Source organism: Sycon ciliatum, chromosome 1, assembly GCF_964019385.1.
Source record: "Sycon ciliatum chromosome 1, ocSycCili1.1, whole genome shotgun sequence".
NCBI lineage: Eukaryota > Metazoa > Porifera > Calcarea > Leucosolenida > Sycettidae > Sycon > Sycon ciliatum.
The window spans coordinates 77,144,489-77,165,533 of record NC_088643.1 but is presented as its reverse complement, the minus strand read 5'-3'; the positions used below and the strand labels follow the sequence as shown (position 1 = coordinate 77,165,533).

Below are 21,045 nucleotides of genomic sequence, written 5' to 3'. Positions count from 1 at the left end.
GTTTAGATTCTTGCCCACGTTTCCAGGAGTCCAGCCAATTATTAGCAGCCGAAGCTATTTGAATAGCCAGATTATGTCTTCTTATCTGCTCTGCACTCCATCCGCTTGCATCAGTAAGCAATGCAAACACGTTGTCCCCTGCACAGGCACGTGACTTCTGCAGGGAATTCCAGGAGAGCGTAAAGTGGCAGGACGAATTACCGTGAAGTTGCCACATGATCCGAGTACAATCGTAGCACATCAAGTCTTGACACTACTAGTACTTGTGACTGGATCAATTCTGCTATGCTCTAATGCAGACTAGCAATAAGAGGCATTTGTCAGATACTAGTAACCATGAGGTACTGAGATGATTCTCTTCGGCAAGCCACCCACTCTGCAAAAAAATGCGCCAAAATTAATAATCTGTCATCTGCCTGCTCCAACTTGACTGTCCTCCTGACAAGTGAAAACCGCTGGCGTTGTCCGGCCATAAACACGATTATTGGCATCAATCCAACGCACTAATCCAACGCCTTCGTTGCTCCTCATCTCTGCAGCTCATACCAATAGGTCTGGCACGTCGAAAAACTAAAATACTCGGAGCTACAAGCTACATTTTCAGAGACAGGGAGTTGCAAATGGCAAGAAACCCAGCTTCCCTTCACCTTTGGCATCACGAGCAATGACCATTTATCAGCCAGCAATGTTTTACTAGAGCAAAGGCGCTGGCGGGAACAGAAACAGCAACGTTTCTTTCTCAGCAAAAACAAATAAAAAGGAAAGGAACAAAAAAGGATCAACACCAGGGATTCGTCCATACCCGGTACCCAGGCCAGGTGTGTACTACCCCTGGAAAGGCTCTCCCACAGATTGCAGTACAAAAGCCACGGCCAAGTGTCCCACTGAGGTGCGGTCGCTTGCCCGGACCGCTGGGACGCGGACACCTACGAAGAGCAGCCTGTGACGTTTATTTTTTATGACAGAAAATCCGCAAAAAAAGTTGGGCTTGTCCCTTTAGCCTTTCGCGGCTACTACGGCTGTCTAAGCGCAAGGAGAGCTACAGCAAAGTCGTTTGCTGGATGCGCTGCTGCTTGGCTTTCTCTCTTGCTAGGTCTGCGATCCGGTGCGTTCGAGGATCACGTTCCGTTCGCCGCCGTCACATCAACCTTGTGCCTGTCGACCTCGTCCAGGCTGAGACTCGCCTTGCTAGGCACATTCACAGCCATTTTAGCTCCCTCCTTATTGGACTGTTTTCACAACCATTGTAGCTTCCTCCGTATAAGGCTGTGTTTACATGAAGCGTTTCAACCCGGGTTGAGTTCGACCCGGGTCAGATTTCAACCCGCCATGTGCACAAAGTGAATGGCGCGTTTACATGACGCATGAGGTATATTATGTATATACATGTAGCAATAAAAACTGCTTTATGGCAGTTTTCTAAAAAAAGTTATTGTATTCTAGTCCATGGACCCCGTCTAAAAAGTAAGAAATTAACGAAATGTGATAGCCGAAAATTAAAATTTCACACAAAACCTCACAATAATCACAACACTTGATGAGGAGTGGAACACGAACGATAGAACAAATACAGACGGTCGTGCGCTAAATTCTGTTTTCAATGATCTTGGCTTGAGTCTGGTGTCAAAGAATTGTGGCACTCGACCGTCCAGCCATTCGAATCCAGCACTAGATTTGGTATTATCAAATGCACCTGATGTCTTTGACAATTGCATTGTGGGGATGCCACTGACGGACCACTGCCCTGTCATATGCTCCGCATCCTGGTCAGCACTGTCTGCAATCTATCGCTCAGTATCAGGAGCAACCAAGGGTCAGACTAGGGAGAACACCACAGAGAAACGAACAATCAATTTCAACAAGTTGCGCACAATACTCAGTACTATGCACTTGGAAGAGTGTATACTTGGGGAGGACGTGCACATTGACTACAGATGCATGGCACTGTGCTCATCGTTAGATCAAGCCATCGCACGGTCCACCCTCGTGACTAACAAAACCTTCCGTGTGAATACACAGCCTTGGTTCACTTCCTCGCATAGAAAAAACCGTCAACGAGTCTCACGCCTGTACAAACTTCACCGCCGAGACCTACACAATCCGACGCTTAAAGCAGCATACATTCTCTGCAGAAACGAGTACCGCAACACCATACGGAAAGCTCGAGACTCGTATTTGTCTACACTGGGGACATCGAGGCTAAGCAAAGGCAGAGCAGGCGGCTACTCGTGGTGGAAAAGAGCAAAGAAGATATGCAACATTGGCAGTAAGCCGCGTGGAATACAACTTCTCGCGGATGATGACGGCACCCACACATCTAGCAAAGCCAAAGCTGAAATCCTTTGTGAATTCTTCAGGAAGCAATGCACCGCAGATTCCCCAAATCAGCAACCAAGTCGTTGTCCATCATCCAGCACCATTGATGACCAAGAGCCATTTTCGTTCACAAAAATCAAATCCACAGATGTCTATGAAGCTGCAAGAACATTGTCTGTGCACAAATCATCTGCTGACAGTTACCTATCAAATGCCGTCCTCAGCCGCTGTGCAGACATCCTGTGTGTACCTCTGGCTAAACTATTCAACTACAGTCTTGAGCAAGGCGAGTTCCCTTCCGCTTGGAAGATGGCCACGATTATCCCAGTGTACAAGGAGAAAGGTTGCCCAACTCACCCTACGAACTACCGCCCAATATCCCTCCTCCCCTGTATAGCAAAACTCTTTGAAAAAATAGTAGCGAAACAACTCCAGGCTTACCTAACAATAAAACAGAAGATATGCAGTCAACAATACGCGTACGTGAAGGAGAAGTCTGCGACAGACCAGCTTATTATACTTACCCAGCAAATGGCCGACTACATTGATGAGCGTCTGAACTTCGACCTGGTCTCGCTAGATTTCTGCAAGGCATTTGACAGAGTAAGCCACTCAACTCTCCTCCGTCAAGTCAGCAACTTCTCGGACCATAAAGTCACTGCCTGGACTAAGAGTTATTTGCAGGATCGAAGCATAGCCGTGAAGATTGAGTCATGCATGTCAATGCCCAAAGTCACCAACTGTGGTGTTCCCCAGGGATCGCATCTGTCTCCTCTACTGTTCGTGATCTACATTAATGACCTACCAGAAGCCATACATCATTCGCACACCTTCTTGTTTGCGGATGATGTCACTCTACTTTTGCCGTACAAAGGCTCTCTGTCAAGTCCTGGTATCCAAGCGGACATTCATGCATGTCAAAACTGGGCCAGGGAAAGAGGCGGAGAGTTTTCGCCCTCAAAAACTTCTATTTTAAGCTTCCGTTATAAGCCAGCGGCAGCATCGTCACCAGCACCAACATCTGCCACCTACACTATGGAGGGTCTACCTCTTCCCAGTATTGACATCCTCAAACATCTGGGAGTTCGCTTCAGTGCAGACCTAAACTTCCGTCAACACTACCTTGACATCAGTCGCAAATTCAAGCAGAGAGTAAGCCTACTTTGTCACATGGCACATCGTCTTACACCGCAGGCCATGATGCTCCTCTACAAGTGCTATGTTAGACCTGTGATTGAGTATAGCGTCGTAGTGTGGTCCTTTCGTCTTCGTTCAAGCGACTTGACTGAGCTGGATAGAGTGACAGTCCAGGCCAGGTTTGCAAGATCCTACCTTAGGAAACGCAAAATCCAAATCGACTTTAATACACCCAAGCAGGATCTTAATAAAAAAGCTAACATTGAATCCCTTCTTTACCGCAGGCAGTTTTTAAGCTTGGTTACCATGCACAAATTTATTTTCAAGTATCGACGTTGCCTAGCTTCATTCCATTTCAATATCACGCAGAGTGCGAGACGCCCTAACAAAATTATTCTCCCTAAAGCAAAGACCACATCAAAATCGTTGTTTCTCTTCCAAACCTCCCTCTTATGGAACTGCCTCCCACCAAGACTAACTGCAGAACCATCCATTATTGTTTTCAAGAATGAGCTTCGCAAACTCACTTGCAAACATAGTGCTTTGCTCTCCGGTATGCCTACGCCATGTACATAACCCCCCCCCCCCCCCCCCCCCGTGTGCTCCCCAACGCATTCACGCTGCACAACTTTTCACTACTTTCACTTTAGCTCATACGTGTACATGTACATCCTTCAAAGCGGTGAACCCCTTGATAGGCGACAAGCCTCTGGGTCATCCTAATAAAGATATTATTATTATTACTTGAAATGCTGCTTTCAACACTTGTACTGCACCAACAATTGGCAACATACATGTCATGCATGCATAGGAAAGAGGATCACGAGGGGAAAAGGTCTTCTACACGTAGCTTTTCATTCTGTGTGTGATTTTTGTGAGGTTTTGTGTGAAATTATAATTTTCGGCTATCACATTTCGTTAATTTCTTACTTTTTAGACGGGGTCCATGGACTAGAACACAATAACTTTTTTTAGAAAACTGCCATAAAGCAGTTTTTATTGCTATAATTTCTTTTGTTTTTTTCTGTCACCAATCAATGGAATGCCCTATATCAAGAGTACATAACCCCCCTACTCTTGCCTATATTATCAGGGAGTCGTAAAGGTATTTACGACTCCCTGGCCTATATCAATACGTAAATTTAAACTAAATGATGGCCTTCACATCATATCAATACCGTATTATACGCATTGATGTGCAAGCTTTTTCTTGCAGAAAATGGCATAATCAAGAGTCTTATCGAACTGAAGAATGCAGCAAGGGTTCCTCGGATTCTCTTGATTTCGGAACAAATTTCCTTCACTTTCACCCTCTCAGTCTCTTCCCCGTGTGCCCTCCATGCATGCACAATGGAGCTTGCATTTCAAATGTTGTTTTTACTTTGGCAGTGCGTTCGATAACGTTAGGACAGTCTAAGTTAGGTGTTCTTCTCTTCAGGCTTATTGGGCCTGTAAAAATTCTAAAAAATAGCTTCCAAAATGTAATGCTAAACGCAGGTCCCTATGATTATGAATACGGTTCTGCTGAGCAATGATGTTTGCACCAATCTACACTCTATGCTGTCACAGCACCCACAACTGATCCTCTCTCTCTCTCTCTGATCACTTTGATAAAGCTAATCTTTAAATCGCTGTTGCACAGGATCTCAAGTGCGAAGAAGCGATGAATCGATACATGGCATTGTGAATAAAAGAAGAACAAATTCACAGTGCACGTGAGACTCGGTTAGAAAGACTGCGTTTCCGCGTCCGTAAGAACGCCACACGTACACCCCGGGGATCATGATCAAGAAAATATGTCGTGAAAATGACTGAAAAAAACTGAAAATATTTTTCGGTATTTGTACGGAAAATCACTCCTTGTTCGCGCTACAGAATTTGGGCAAATGGTACAGAAAATCGATACATGGCAGTGTGAATAAGAAGAAAAAATTCACAGTGCACGTGAGACTCGGTTAGAAAGACTGAGTTTCTGCATTCGTAAGAACGTCACACCCCGGGGATCATGATAAAGAAAATATAGGTCGTCAAAATGACTGAAAGAACCAAAAAAGTATTTGATCTTCCAGCCCGCTTAGCCTGGCACTACCATACTAGCAGTGCTGCCAAGTACCAGCCCTCCATATTTTTCTGTATTTGTACGGAAAATCACTCCTTGTCCGCACTACAGAATTTGAGCAAATGGTATAGAAAATCGAAGAGGATCAATCAGCTGTGTAGAAGCATTGCAAGTGTAAGCTGAGCGATGAATAGTCTTGTACCAAAGTGAGTGCATGCCGTACCACGACAACATGTACATGTAGCACAAAAAATAATGTCGTGAGTGCAAGTATGCATGCAATGTACATGGCAGTACGCAAAACACTGCAAGATACGGAAAATCAGAAGTCTGAGTACGTAAAACAGACTCAATTGGTGGGCAGCTCTGTACTGGCCTGTACGGAGGGAGTGAATCTCAATGTGTGCAATGCATGGACTTCGGCCGACAGTGAAAACTATGCAAGTCATGTAGGTTTGCAGGATGAACGTGAGTCCTTTTAGACAAGCGCCTTAGTGAAGTAGCCCACCGAAAGAAGAATACTTGACACCGCAAAGTGGAGTCTGCGCATTCGACTGTGAGGGGGTAAAATTAGCTATGACTGATTCTGCATGTGTGTCACATTACACTAGCAGATAGGCACACGTGTCAGTGTCTGAATATGTCATGTACCAGGTAATATTGTTGCCAGGATTTCACGGTGAGAGTCAGACTTGGATATGGTATCAATCAGGGGTGAAACGATTACACTTTTCAACTATCGGTTAACCTACCCTTGTACAGTCAGACCTCGCTTATCCGGTCCTCGTTTATCCGGATCCCTCGCCATCCGGAAGAAAATCGTTGGTTACCGATTTACAGCATATGTCATGTACACATACAGTGTGCGTGTCAGATTATCCGGTTCCCTCGCCTATCCGGATATTTTTCTGGAAGACGGATGTGTGCGGTTATGCGAGGTCTGACTGTATCGATTATGATATTGATTACTGCGTCCTAGAAAAGGACAAAGTACAGTATCTAGTAGTGCTGTACATGACATCTTTTGATTATTGCAGGCGTTTCTTTTTTTTAGAATCGCGTAATCGAAACAGACAGCGTAATCGAAATCGTTTCCTTGTAATGATCGATTAGACGGATAACCGATATAATCTTTTCGGCCCTAGTATCAATAGATTATCAATATCATACATCACCACCCAAAGTATAATAGCCGAAGGGCCCGTTTGTGTGGTGGTGTATGATTTCGTGAGCAAGATGAAGTGGCTACAGATGTGTTTTATTTAACACCCTAAGAAAAGATCATCAATACTGGGGAAAGTGATTCTGGTAGCATGTTGTATCCAGTATGGCATGACAGAGACTCCCTCGATTTAGGCTAAGGCCTGTGGAGAATCCATGAATCCATAAATACAATACATACAGGCATCGCAACCTTCGGATTACATGCACTTTTGCTTGCCTCCTGGAGTGTGGTTGTACCTTGGTTCAGTAGACTTTGTTTTTCGAATTCGTTTCTATAACATTAGGTTTCTTTGTGTTGCTGCTATGTCTTTTCATGTGTTTTACAGGATTGCCATCTGTTGATGAATACCACTCTGAGGCACTCTTACGAGCGAAGGTGTTTGAGAATCCATGTCGGAATGATGGTCGTGTTGGCCTAAAGGTGCATTACATTGCCGCTGCTCGCCACCTCCACCCTGGAACATGTTCAATTTCTGTTTCTCGTATGGAAGGACCGAACAGGTTGTTTTCCTGCCTCAGTGGACCACTCAAGACTGAACAGCACTGATGGAAGAAGATTTGCCGTGAATCTCGTTCACATAATCAGCCTGTTAAAGGTGCATTACATTGCCGATGCTCGCCACCTCCACCCTGGAACATGTTCAATTTCTGTTTCTCGTATGGAAGGACCGAACAGGTTGTTTTCCTGCCTCAGTGGACCACTCAAGACTGAACAGCACTGATGGAAGAAGATTTGCCGTGAATCTCGTTCACATAATCAGCCTGTTTAATTGCTGTACTGAGGTGACTGCTTCATAACAATGACCATGCAGCATTAATTTTTGCATAGTACTTTAGTGCCCCTAAAATAATAATTGGAGAATATCGAATTTCTCTGCTCGCATTGTGATTCTTTTGTGAATAAACATCACTACTCTTTTTGAGTAGCATAGCAATGGCAGAGTTCGTTTGATGTATGACAAAAATGGAGCTGCTTTTTAAACCTGTACTGTATAATCAGTACCGCCGGAAGCAGTTTTTGATTGGTCCGGTAGTTTCATGGCCTTTTATACTTTGTGTGTGATATGGCGGGTACACACGTCCTCCACAGCAGGAAACATTTGTTGGTGGCCAACAAGTTGGTCCGGTGATAACCTGACCAACCAGACCGGTTCCGGTGGGCCTGATAATTGTGGGGTTCATGAGCAGCTCAAGTACTTAGCATGGTTTTGGACATGTCCTCAGTTGAAACCGACTTCACCCAAGCGTTCTCTGAGGGGACCGAGGTCTACTCTATCAGTTCATGTATTCTGTGAAGTGCCCTGTCCATTCGTGGGGACCTTAAGTCCTTGTCTGATTTTTCCGCATCAATTGAACGTTGTACATGTGCATGTAGTGAAAGCCACATGCAAAAGGCTGTTCCATGGCACCATGCCACCAAGCTCTGGGTCCATTGGCTGAAAATATTCTTCGGCACAGTAAAGTCGTGTGCCCAAGAGCGTGGAATACTAAGAACATGATTAACACCACAGCCCAAAATTAAGAATTGCTGTGCTGGGTTTGTGCTGTTGTAAAACATGGGGATTGTTATTGATTGTCATGTTGTACATGTATTTGAGCTTTACCACTACATACACGTCTGTCTACTTCAAGAAGTATACACAATACTCAATCTGCGGACAGCATGCTGTTTCGCTCATCAATGCAGCACAGAGAAAATGAGGCAGATGAATGTCCTGCTAGAGAGCATCGAATATAGGTATAGAATCATGCCTTGCAGATCTCGTTACGGCCCCTTCGATGCATGCATGTTTGAACATTAGATGGCTGTGTAGCTTCAGTTATCTCAGAATATTTATTTATCCAGCAGCAACAACGTTGGGTACCGATTAACTGACACACAACTATTCACTATAATGAGTATGCGTTGGAACACTTTACCCCGAGTCATACTATAGCAGTGAATGCCATGCATGGGTTTACCTCACAAACTGAATTTCATAATTTGACATCCAAATCACAGAAGAGTGAGTGGTGTTCCAAACTCACTCCATGTCCTGCGAGCCACAGTAGAATACTTAAATAAAATACTTCTTATAGCACGTTCTTAGAAACAAATCGTATAGGTTTGAGGCTGTCAACCCAGAAATTTGTGATTTCACAGCCATAGATGTTACCAGTCAGGTCACTGTATACAGTAGGTATGCAGAAGAAAATACTAGTAACTCTTTGTGGAAGAGCTGTGCCAAAATGTGTACAGTACAGTAAATTAATAAAAAGTGAGAAAAGCAGTGACAAGGCTGTGCATGATGTAGATCCACCAGTAAGTACAGTGCACCAGTGAAACTGTTGGTGTAGTACCGGTATACCACTATAATGATGGCATGGCCCATGCCACTACAATCAAGAGTACATAACCCTGGGGGTTATGTACTCTTGCTACAATCTATTTGCAGTGGGCCGCAGTAGGCCAGTGCAACAGAAAGCAATTCAGTAGCTGTGTGCAATGTGAACATCTATGACATGCAAGTAAACTGCCATACAGCACAATCGATTACTCTCAGCCCACATAAGTACAATGTAGGCCAAACAGTAGTATAGATACATAGAGCACACTCTGCATCATACATAGTCAGCACCAAATCTATATTGTCGATGTACTTTGCAATGATGAAATGATGGCAAGCGTGCTTGATTCATCATAATACTGCCTTGAACTTGGTTGGAAGTTAGTTGTAAGTTCAGTGGTCGAGGTAAGCAGAGCTGCTCCAGCTTTCAGAATCCTGCATAAAAAAGGCAGGAAGCAAACCATTGCCTTTGGGTTATCCGTCATAATAATAATAATAATAATAATAATAATAATAAATGTTGGGGTTCTTTGTGTGGATGTATACAGCTTCCAAAACATTCAGCAATCTAGCACTGCGTACACGTGACACAATCGAAAAACAATCATCTGAATACACAGCACGACAATCAGGATGCTCAAACAAATGACTAGCAATGGACGACTCATACTTATCAGAACTAACACCAGAACAATCAGCATGTGCGGTGGACACATCCGATTTCACATGGCTAGTCGAGTGAATAACGAGAGAGCTTTGAAGCTCAGGGCCCTGCGCACGGCTGTTAGCTGCACTTGGATCGCGGCAACTTAGTTTTCTGCACGTGAACCATGAAAAATCAATGCATGCTCATGCATCTTCATGCATAACCAGTCAGCTGGCCTGCTCGCCCACGCATTTGACAGGTAACAATTCCATCAAATTTGAGATATCGCTTCGTTCTAAGTCTCAAAACAGTTCTAAAGTCACCAAACCACGCTGGTAATCGATGGCTATTCAATGTTAACATCTTCAGGAAGACTTCAGCCGTTTCCCGAGAGTTTGGGCATCGTTGCCGTTATTTTTCACGTGTTCTTCTTCCTCCTGTCTGGAGCTGCAATTGCATCCTGGAATTATTTGAAAGGTATTTCGTGCGGGCTGTGGGGGGTTCCAACAGGCATAAACTGACATCGCTATAGGATAACTGGTAACTTTCACCGTTCAAGGAGGTAGAGCAATGAGAATTTTTTTGTGGCGGTCGTCCAATTTTTGTGGCGGTCGTGGCTGTATTTGTGCACTTCCAAGGCTTTCATTCTGCCTGATACTACTCTGTACTGTATGGGAATCGTTGTTTAGGCACATGTAGCTGTCTTATTTGGTAGATCTGCTGTTTTCAATCACTTGGGACACTTTGTCTAGCCTATTTGTCTTTCGTTCGTGCCATCTATCAGTTTTGTGGGGTGCCTTGACCTGTATTTGTGAAGTTCTCGAGTAAAGACCCTAATTCTTGACTGGAGTCACGTCTTGAATTGAATTTGCTGGGTGAGCCCACGTTCACGCAGTTGTACTTATCGTAATAGTCAATATCTGCTTGCTGGACGGACTAGCGGCTAGAATAGGGATGACCAAATGGTCCAAGTGTGTACTAGTACACGATTATTGTTTCCATCATCGTGAAATGAGCGTTGTGGAATTGTAGTCGTCTGCCTTTGGCACTGAGGACATGAGGAGAGTTGATTGTTACTTCTGCTCAGCAATGAAGCGATCATCAGCTCTCTTTGTTCTAATTATTGAGAGGACATACCGGCATCGCAATCAAGTAAAGATTAGGCAAACCTCGCCAACCTCCAAAGAGAGTCGAAGATATTTTCTCCAAATGCAAAGACGATCTTTGTGAGTTTGTGACTTGCATTTGCGTGCATACATGAGCAAGTCACGGACCACGGCACGTGCGCGGTTACCATGCCATCTCGAACCGACGCCATCTTTCTAAGTTGCCGCTTCTTGACAGCCGTGTGCGTGCGCTATGCTTGTTGCCTAGCTCATCGTGCATGTTGTTAGAACTGATGAAAATGCTTTTTCCTTTGATTAGCTACATCATTGTATTGCAAAAACGTTTCAATGAGATACTGAAGTAACGCCTTCTGCATAGCTGACCCTGCCGATCACGGGCGTTCTGAAGTGGACGGGATGTCTGTCCTGACGTTTCCTGGGACCGGCGCTGACTCTGCCGATCACCATGATCACGGGCGTTCTTCTTCTTATCATTACTATACTGACGGCAACTAACATCCATTCTGATTGCATTTACTCGTCTCCCTACTTCGTATTTTTTTCCAGAAAATCTCCCCATACAGCAGGGAGTCGTTTAAATATTATGACTCCCTGCTATACATCTACATGACTGTATATACGTTATAATTATTATGGTATCGGCGTACATGCGATTCCCGGGCTGGTCGACAGGCGGCCCAGCCAGCCTGCTAGTGGGATCTCGGCCTCGCACACAAATCCACACAAAATGTTACTGCACTGAATGCATTCCCCCGATACACTTCGCATATATACTCATTCCCTTCATGGTACCGTACTCTTGATGGTACGGGACAGGTACGGGATAGCGCCAGACATGTCGATGGCACAAACAAACAAAAATATTGTGGCCAGCTGTCTTTGCTGGTACGGTACAGTACGGGACAGATACGGGATAGCGCCAGGCGTGACACAAACAAACAAACACACAAACAAACACCAAATTAAAGCTGTGTGGACCCTGGCTAGCGCCAGACGTTACTGAAGTAACGTCTTCTGCATAGCTACGGGAATAAATGTAGCAAGCTGACGTATTACCTGTCAAGTCTGCAGTGCGCTCTATAAGTAGGGGAGAAAAAATTCCTTCGATATCTCTCCGAAGATGTAGCATACGTTTGGTGTTTTCGCTGACGTTATCGGTCGCTTCCATCATGGTGGCTCTGAGGGAAGCGGTTTGCTCTTGTAATGTTGATGAATCTACCTTATTCTCTAAGGCATTGCGAACGTGCTCCACCATTGCGCCGCGCGTTACAGCGCAAGTAACGCTCCTCACGTCATCACCCATAAAACATACAGCGTTGTAGTCCATGTTGAGTCGTGCATCCATAGAAATTGAACCATCTCTGCGGATGGCATTTTCTTTCAAGTCTGCCAACTCTTTGGCTAGGTCTTCAGCTGTTGCAGGATCCCAGGGGGACATGTATGCGCTTTGCGTTTGATTTTTCCACATGAGCGCCATTCTTGATTCCGCCGGCTGTGATCGTTGGTACATCAGTTTGATAGCAGTATTTATTTTTTAAGCTATGATTCTGTCCCTCGCTCTTTGCAGCGCCTGCTCCGCTCTAAGATAGTCTTGCTGCAACTTCATATTCCCAGGAGATCTTTCGTGCGCCTTCTTTGCTCTGACATAGACTTGATACAGCTTCTTTATCTTAGGGGACAACCATCGACCCTCATGCTTTTTCCGATGTCCAAAGACTTTTTTCAGTTTATCGATGATCTCCGGTGCATTCTCAATAAGTTTCATGCCTATCTCAAGACCTGCTTCGGCTCCTTCGCCGCCCCCATACTGCAGTCGTCTGCGACGCCCCCGTCGTCCAGCCATCTTTACAACAGGAACACGTCTGTCGATAGTAGTAGGATTAAATATTTTTATTCGAATACGCCCGTAGAATGTTTAGACTTTCTCATCCCTTACATACTACCCCCATACGCGCTCATGTCGGGGCATGTCTTTGATTCGTCTCGACACGTAGCCGCTGGCTGCTGGCTGCCCCCGGCTGGCCCCGGCTGCCCGGACGTGCCTTCGGCACGGAGCTCGTGCATAAATTTAAAGGTGCTGAACTACGATAAAGCCATGCACGTCCACCCGAACCTGTTCAACATAGGGTACTTGCAGCTACCCACTACGTTAAAGGGAAACTGAACGCCAAAAATAAGTATGGCTTATCCGAAGGAGAATTGGGCACTGATTCCGATGAGCTATGTCTCGAGCCGATCAGAGAAGAGGAACTGTGTCAAATTTCATAAATAACACCTCCCATATTTGGAAATTGGCCTTGATGACGTGCGTACTGCTTAGCTGTCACCATGCTGTGCATGTTCAGCAGTGTAATTGAATGGAAGAAAACAATAATTACTTTGGTGTTTTGCAGCTCTGTTTCGTTCCCTGACGGTAACCAAATCTAGATGTAGGAATCTGTTGAGCAGGAGAGTGACACATGTCTTCCCGAAGGCTGTCCAGGCTGCAGTGGTGATGAAGAAGACACGATCATCACCCCGAGATCGATCGTAGCGAATTGGAAAACTCATGGTGAATTTGCTTCCACTCCAAGGCAATGTCGAGGTATGAAGGGTGCTTGTACTGCCTTCCAAAGTGAAGAGGAGATGAACATGGCTTTGCATAGCTGTTGTTCTATGCCAACTTACCTACTCTTGCTGGTACTGTAGTGGCATATTGCAAATTTCGTGGACGAACAACTCTAGTCACTAGTGGCTAGTGAGCAACACTAACAGGTGAGATTTTTCAATTCGACAAAAATTGTTTTTGTTTGAGAACTGACAGTGCCAGTCATTAGACTCAGTAGGTGTCTCTCTGCTGCTTCTTTCCCTTCATCGGTAGGGTTGCGCTTGAAGTAAAAATAAATAGAAAATGTGGAACAAAAATCTGATCATGTAATTCGAATTTGAACTTCAAAGTATGTGTACATCAAATCACAAAAATAACTGTCAAGGTGGTGCTGTGCATTGAAAAAAACTGGGAGCTGGCAGCAATGGAAAGGGTAGAAACGAAACCAGTAATGCAGAGTATTCATAAGGTAGAGGGAGATGAAAACGGGAGAGGAGTAGTGAGCACTTCAGTTTGAAGTAGTGTCAATAGACAGCATCGTGTTGCATACGTTGTGAATATTGTGTGAATCTAATAATTGTCACGAAATTGATATCCAAAATTATTATCCCCTGAGTAGTATTATGGTGTTCTCCTGTGTTTACATGCAGAGCCTTGACGTTGCTGGACGAGCGACAATATAAATAAACATGTAGCTCGTTATGTGGGATGACTGCCGTATCGCATTGCCAACGCAAACCCATCCTGTGTCAGTGCAGCCATCCAGCAACTTGAACTCCCCGGACCAGATGCCGCTGCAGCTGAACACCATGCCGATGGAAAGCCAAGAGTTGATAGCGAAGCATTCTGGTCTGCACAGTACAAGGCAAAGAACAATTATGAATTATAATGCATTGTAGTCTTTCCCACACTTCTTTGTAAAAACAAACAAACAGTGCCATTATCACAACACTTGATCAAGCATCTTGATGGAGGTATTTTCCATTGTGCTGGCTCAGCATCTGCACCAGGAAGACCATATACACTTACACGTATCTTGTGTGTGTGTGTTCGTGCGTGTTGTTTTTTTTTTTTTTTTTTTTTTTTAATGTTTATTTGAATTCGGATAGCTCAACAGTACAGAAGTACAACTACAAAGAGTACCGAATAGAAGGCCCCGAGAACGGGAAACCAAAAAAAAACAAAAAAACAAAAAAAGCAACATCAAGTTACTGATTATGCACATTGCTTGAAAGCAAATCACAACAATGATTAAGAGTTAAGCTGTCTTTTAGCCAAATAGCCAATTTGACGCGGAAATCTGCGATAGTAGTGCAGGACTTCAGGTCGTCTGGTAAATAATTCCAAACAAGAGCCGATTTACTTGAAAAGGACAGAAAGCCAGACATAGATCTATAGCGATTGATACTCATGTTATGAGTTGTAGAGCCGCGAGTAGTTCGGGTAGACGTACAGATGGGAAAGAGGGACTGCAAGCAAACAGCCGGCTTAATACAGTAACAGTGGAAAATGAATACAAGGAACAAAAATACTGATCGATATTGGAAAGAGGAAACATTGAGGTGGTGAAGAAGTGGCGTGATATTAGCTTGGGGTGATGCGCCACAAGCAACTCGTACAGCGCGCCGGTGGAGTGAGGCTAGCTTGTTTCTATTTTTAGCGGATATAAACGAAAGGTATACAGGGAGAGCATATTCTAGATCAGGCTGAATAACACCGACAACGAAAGTACGGCGGGCAAACAGGTTCATCTGGCGGAAAGATCGACGCAGTACACCGATCTTCCGTGAGGCTTTCCGGACGACATTGTTAATGTGTTGGTCAAAAGACAGCTTATTGTCAACAACGACTCCTAAGCATCTGGTGCTTTCCACTTCCCCTAGCGTAACATTTGACAAGGTGATTTGCAGTTGTTGCCTTTGTTGTTGTTGCTGACTCCCTGTGGCACGTTTGGGATGGATTTGCATGACAACGGTTTTGTCGGTATTTATCTGCATACCAATGGAGCCAAGGTGGTTGTTTAGAATCTCCAGTGCGGATGACAACTTGGCTTCGGAACGCGCCTTCGACGGATCACTAGAGTAGACTGTCTTGTCATCTGCGAACATCAGTAGTTTTGAACCCGCTGTCTCCGCAAGCCGGGGAAGGTCCCTCAGGTAGACATTAAAGAGGGTAGGGCCTAAAATACTTCCCTGAGGAACTCCTCGAGACACTGCAAGACTTGAGGACTGGCTGGCTGGCGTGACGACACGCTGAGATCTCCCGGCGAGGTACGACGCAAACCAACGCAGGGCGCTTGCATGAACACCCATGCCATGGAGCGCAATGAGTAACTGTTGATGCTGGACGCGATCAAACGCCTTGCTGAGGTCGACAAAGGCTACACTGGTAGTCTCTCCGCGGTCCTGGGCCAGTTTCCAATCATTTACAGCAAGTGTGAGCAGTTGTGTCGTGGAACGAGCTGGTCGGAACCCAAATTGGTGATCGTGGAGGTGATTTTCGATGGTCAAACTGTCACATACCTGATTTAGAACCAGGCGTTCCAGAGTCTTAGCCAGAATCGACGTGAGTGACACAGGACGATAGTTCGAAGGAGAAGTAGGATCGCCCATACGGGATTTCAATATCGGCGTGACATTAGCCAACTTGAATTGTGTCGGGAACACAGCAGTGCACAAAGAGGTATTAAATATTAGGGTGAGGGAGAAGGCGATAACTGGTGCAACGGCCTTCAGGATGCTCGGGAGGAGACCATCTGGCCCAGGCGCTTTCGTACCGTCGAGTTTCTGAAGGTGCCGAAGTACCTCATCCTCAGAAATAGGGCGAAACTCGTGCAAGTCACACGGTCTTGAGGTACCACTTGGAACAACATAAGCCGGGTTCGGATCTGACACAATACTATGGAAATACCTGTTCAAGGTATCTGCCTGGACGAGAGGCTCAGTTCTAGGGTTTGTGCGCCGGGTGACTGAGTTGATGGTGCTCCAAAGACGCCTAGGATCTCGCCGGTAATCGTCACAGATGGAGCGGAAGTGGGCATTTCGGAGTTGGCGATAAAGGTTATTGCATTTGCTGCGCAAAACTTTGAACTCCTTCTGTAGAACCGTACTACTGCAGTCAGACGAGCGGTACTTTCTGTAGACGGTTTTACGTCGCCTAATGAGAGCTAGTAATTCCGGTGTCATGAATGGGCACTTCTTCCTTTTTCCAGGGGATTGTCTCCGTGATATTATGTAGGGTGCAACCACATCCAAGGCGTCTTCAAATTTTCCTTGCCACTCTTCTAGCATTACATCGACCGACTGGGACGAGAAGGATCCGAGATCAGAAATTGACAATAAATGAGAGAGATCAGAGGCAGAGGCCTTACTGTAATCACGGCGGCGGGATCGATATATTTGTCCTTGTGTTGGAATTGACTTCGGAAAAATAATACTGGTGTGAACAAACTCATGATCGGTGAACTCACAGGAGTGAACGCTTCCGTGCTCGAAACAATCCATGTTCGTTAGTACACAGTCGAGAAGTGTTTTAGATGTAGGTGTGATCCGTGTAGGGTGCGTAATCATATTCTTCAGATCAAGGGGAAGTAGCAGGTATGTGTTCAAATTGTCAAAATGATGCGTTTGAGGGGACAAGAAATCAACATTTAAGTCGCCCATCAGAATGAGATCTTCGCCCTGAATGTCATACATGACTTGCTGTAAAGATTGCCAAAAAGCCGCCGGTGCGGACGGTGGCCTGTAGAGACAGCCAATGAGGAATGATTCACCTGCTTCTCGTTTTTTGGAACGCAACCAAACCATTTCCAGGTCGATGTGCTGAATCAACATCCGCTTAAACCCAAGTTGCAACCTGCTGTAAATCACTACACCGCCGCGCTTTTGGCAAGGTGTTCCATTTGTACAGGAGCAGTTGTAATTGCACTTTCTGTCGAGACGGTGCATTGAGAACCCCCGGATGTCGACTTCTGAGTCCGAGATGCTGTTGTCGAGCCATGTTTCTGATACTGCTAAAATGTCTAAGTTATGGAACCGGACAAGCTTGGACAACACGAAAAGCTTATTTCGCAAACTACAAATATTAATATGACCAATAGATATAGAAGAATATGTAATGCAATGAGGGGAAGGGTGTGAAGAACTTGCGTGGGGCACAAAGGGTTGGGCAAGAGGATTTAGATTTGATCTGACTTCATTCATTGTTTCTCGTCCGTTGAGTAGCGACGCTGGTCTTCTCTGCCTGAAGTGCGATCATCATCGGATTTGAATCTCCAGGGTCGGGCAGAGACGTTTGACGGCCAGAAGTCGGGTTTGCTGACTGTGTCCATGTCCTTTGCGTCTATCAGCACATGTGCAAAAGCGGTGCCAAAGTATTTCGATTCTGAAATGTTGCATGATACGACCTCAACGTCCCGATCCCTGCACCAATGTACGATTCCATCTGCGTGGCAGCCAGGATTAATCCCTCCCACATATAGAGCTGCATATTTGACGGGCTGGACGCCACAGAGCTGCGACTTCCCTGGTGCAGGGGGGCGGGGTTTTTTGTAGCTGGAGGTGATAGTGCGCCTAAGTGCGGGTTCCGTACTCTTTGGATCTTCCCCTATCTCTGCAGGGGTGCTGGCGCCATGTGAAAGTGGGCCCTGTCTGTCGCGTTCCTGTTGAGTACGGGCACGACGTTCGCGCCTGGTTTCTTGTTGTTGCCAGTCTGAATCAAGCTGGGGGTTTGGTCGCGTAGGCATGGTCTGCTGCTGGTCCGGTGCACCCATGACCTTTCTGGTTGAATGTGCGTAAGGGTCCATAGTGCTGTACGGTGCAACATGTGCATTTGGTGAGCGTGTGTCTGCTGTGTGCGTACATTGTGGTTGGGTGCAGGTTGATGGGCTGCATACGATTGCTTTCTGGTGTGCTGTGATTGCGGTGCAGTAGTGATGGATGTGTCAGTTTCATACAGGGAGGGCTCTACGGTAACTTCGTTGTGTGTTTGTGTATCTGTATGTGCACACGTGTGTGTGTGGGGGGGGGGGGGGGACGCACATGTGTATGGGTAGGAATGTGTGTGTGGGGGGGGGGGGGGTACACGCACGTGTGTATGGATGTGCGCGCTGCATGCGTGTGTCTGTGGGATGGGGTGGGGCTGCACGCACATGTGTACATGTGTGTGCGCAATACAGCATGTGTGTATGTGTTCGTTGAACACAGGGTGTACTCCTGATTACATAAACTTCGTGATCATTGTGATTTCATGTGCTTTGAAGTTGAAATTCGCAATACATGTACTGATGCTTGATTAGATTTATGTTCCACATGTTCTATTTATTTTATTTTACTTCAAGCACTTGTACTATTCAAGCACAACCCTACCAATGAAGGGAAAGAAGCAGCAAAGACACCTACTGAGTCTAATGACTGCCACTGTCAGTTCTCAAACAAAAACAATTTTTGTCGAATTGAAAAATCTCACCTGTTAGTGTTGCTCACTAGCCACTAGTGACTAGAGTTGTTCGTCCACGAAATTTGCAATATGCCACTACGGTACCAGCAAGAGTAGGTAAGTTGGCATAGAACAACAGCTATGCAAAGCCATGTTCATCTCCTCTTCACTTTGGAAGGCAGTACAAGCACCCTTCATACCTTGACATTGCCTTGGAGTGGAAGCAAATTCACCATGAGTTTTCCAATTCGCTACGATCGATCTCGGGTGATGATCGTGTCTTCTTCATCACCACTGCAGCCTGGACAGCCTTCGGGAAGACATGTGTCACTCTCCTGCTCAACAGATTCCTACATCTAGATTTGGTTACCGTCAGGGAACGAAACAGAGCTGCAAAACACCAAAGTAATTATTGTTTTCTTCCATTCAATTACACTGCTGAACATGCACAGCATGGTGACAGCTAAGCAGTACGCACGTCATCAAGGCCAATTTCCAAATATGGGAGGTGTTATTTATGAAATTTGACACAGTTCCTCTTCTCTGATCGGCTCGAGACATAGCTCATCGGAATCAGTGCCCAATTCTCCTTCGGATAAGCCATACTTATTTTTGGCGTTCAGTTTCCCTTTAACTTAATCACATCGAACTTCAACATGCCAAACCCATCGACTCGGAACATGCAATCGAATGAGTACTCGACCCCCATCCAGACACACACATTAAGCACAGATATGTTGGTTTTAAATTTTTTAATTATAATTTATATAGCTCGATCTCGGCTGCCTTGAGCGTGATTATGCTGTTTATCGGTATTTGACCATAGTAGTTCCGGACCTTGTCGAAGTAGTGGGTTACGTGGCTTCGTGTTCTTGAATGCTCTTGCATGGCGGAGAGGTTCCGCCATTGATTGTCGCTGCATGGGAGGAACAGATAAAAAACAACATGTATAAGATCTCTGGTATTTCAAATAAAGAGAATTGCACGACAGATCACTTACCACGAACAAAGAAACAGAGTCTGCAGACCGGCCTCCAGCTTCTTCCTATGCCCCTTGGATCGCAAATGATCGACGAACGGCTGGAGGCCGGTCATCGTCTTCGAGCACAAGGAACAAGAGAGCAGCATTTTCTATCATTGAGGTTTGTGGAATGGGGCTGATCAAGGTGGATCGAATCACTTTTATCCCCAACCGGTTGTTCCTTGGTTGAAGGCGGCGCGCTCAACATTATAACTCGGTTCGACGGGAGGGTTCGGGTGCGCCTTTTATGTATCTCCTGCACGCGACACCCTCACTCGGCTTGGTTGCGAAATCTTGTAGCTAAATGTACTTTCAACTAAACAAACTTACCTCCACGTTTCTTCATCGAAGGAAAATTAATAAATTATTATGAGCAAGTAAAAGGAACAGCATCTAGAGTACTTCGACAGCGTTCTGTTTGAACGTCTCCAAACTTACTTGTCGTGGGTTCTAGTTGATTCCAGAAACTTCCGCGTGATCGGAGTACGCTGTGCGTACTCTGAGCATAGCGAGGAGTAAAAATTAATGAAGTTTTTTATTATTCCCTTATGCAGATTTTTTTTTTTTTTTTTTTTTTTCTCAAACCATGCCTCTTGTACGGGCAAAACATAAGATAAAGACAATCAATGATTAGATCGAGCGCACGCGATGATGATCATGTACAATGTCATTAATGACACTTGACAGATAATAATAATAATGTAAGTGTTGCAGTTAGACTGGTGCAGCATGCTGGCTGTTAGAGTACAATCATTCATGCGTGATATGGATAGGCGAATGTGTTAGAGCTATGATCCATGTGTGCTTCTATTCATGCATTCCCAGCAAGAAGGCCATGTGTCAGGTCTATTCAGTACTCTGGTGTCTAGACGTCTGCATTCTATTGTTGTATCACATTACATGGTCGAGTGTTGCCATAGGGTCTTTCTATACCATGTATGTGCGTGCACTGTTATTAGCTATTGCTATCTTTTGTTAGGTCAGAGTTGGTTTTAGCCTAGTTGTGGAGATGTTCAGGTTTTAGTTCTTGGAGAGTTGTGACTGTTTTCAGATCATGAGTCAGTGTAAACATTGTGTCCTGGAGATCTTTGTGTGTGGATAATCCCGGTTCCGGGGAGAAACGGAATATCTGGTCCTTCGAGCCGGATCTGGAAAAAGTCATCAT

The 21,045-nt window shown here is 45.2% G+C and overlaps 1 long non-coding RNA gene across 1 annotated transcript; it reads right to left on the bottom strand.

Moving 5' to 3' along the window:
• Positions 1-13,727: 13,727 nt before the first annotated feature.
• Positions 13,728-19,301, bottom strand: LOC135805568 (uncharacterized). Its single transcript, XR_010551152.1, has 2 exons — positions 18,890-19,301; positions 13,728-14,274 (listed from the first exon to the last, which is right to left on the bottom strand). It is a non-coding gene; the product is annotated as an uncharacterized LOC135805568 (long non-coding RNA).
• Between the last annotated feature and the right edge of the window lie 1,744 nt (positions 19,302-21,045).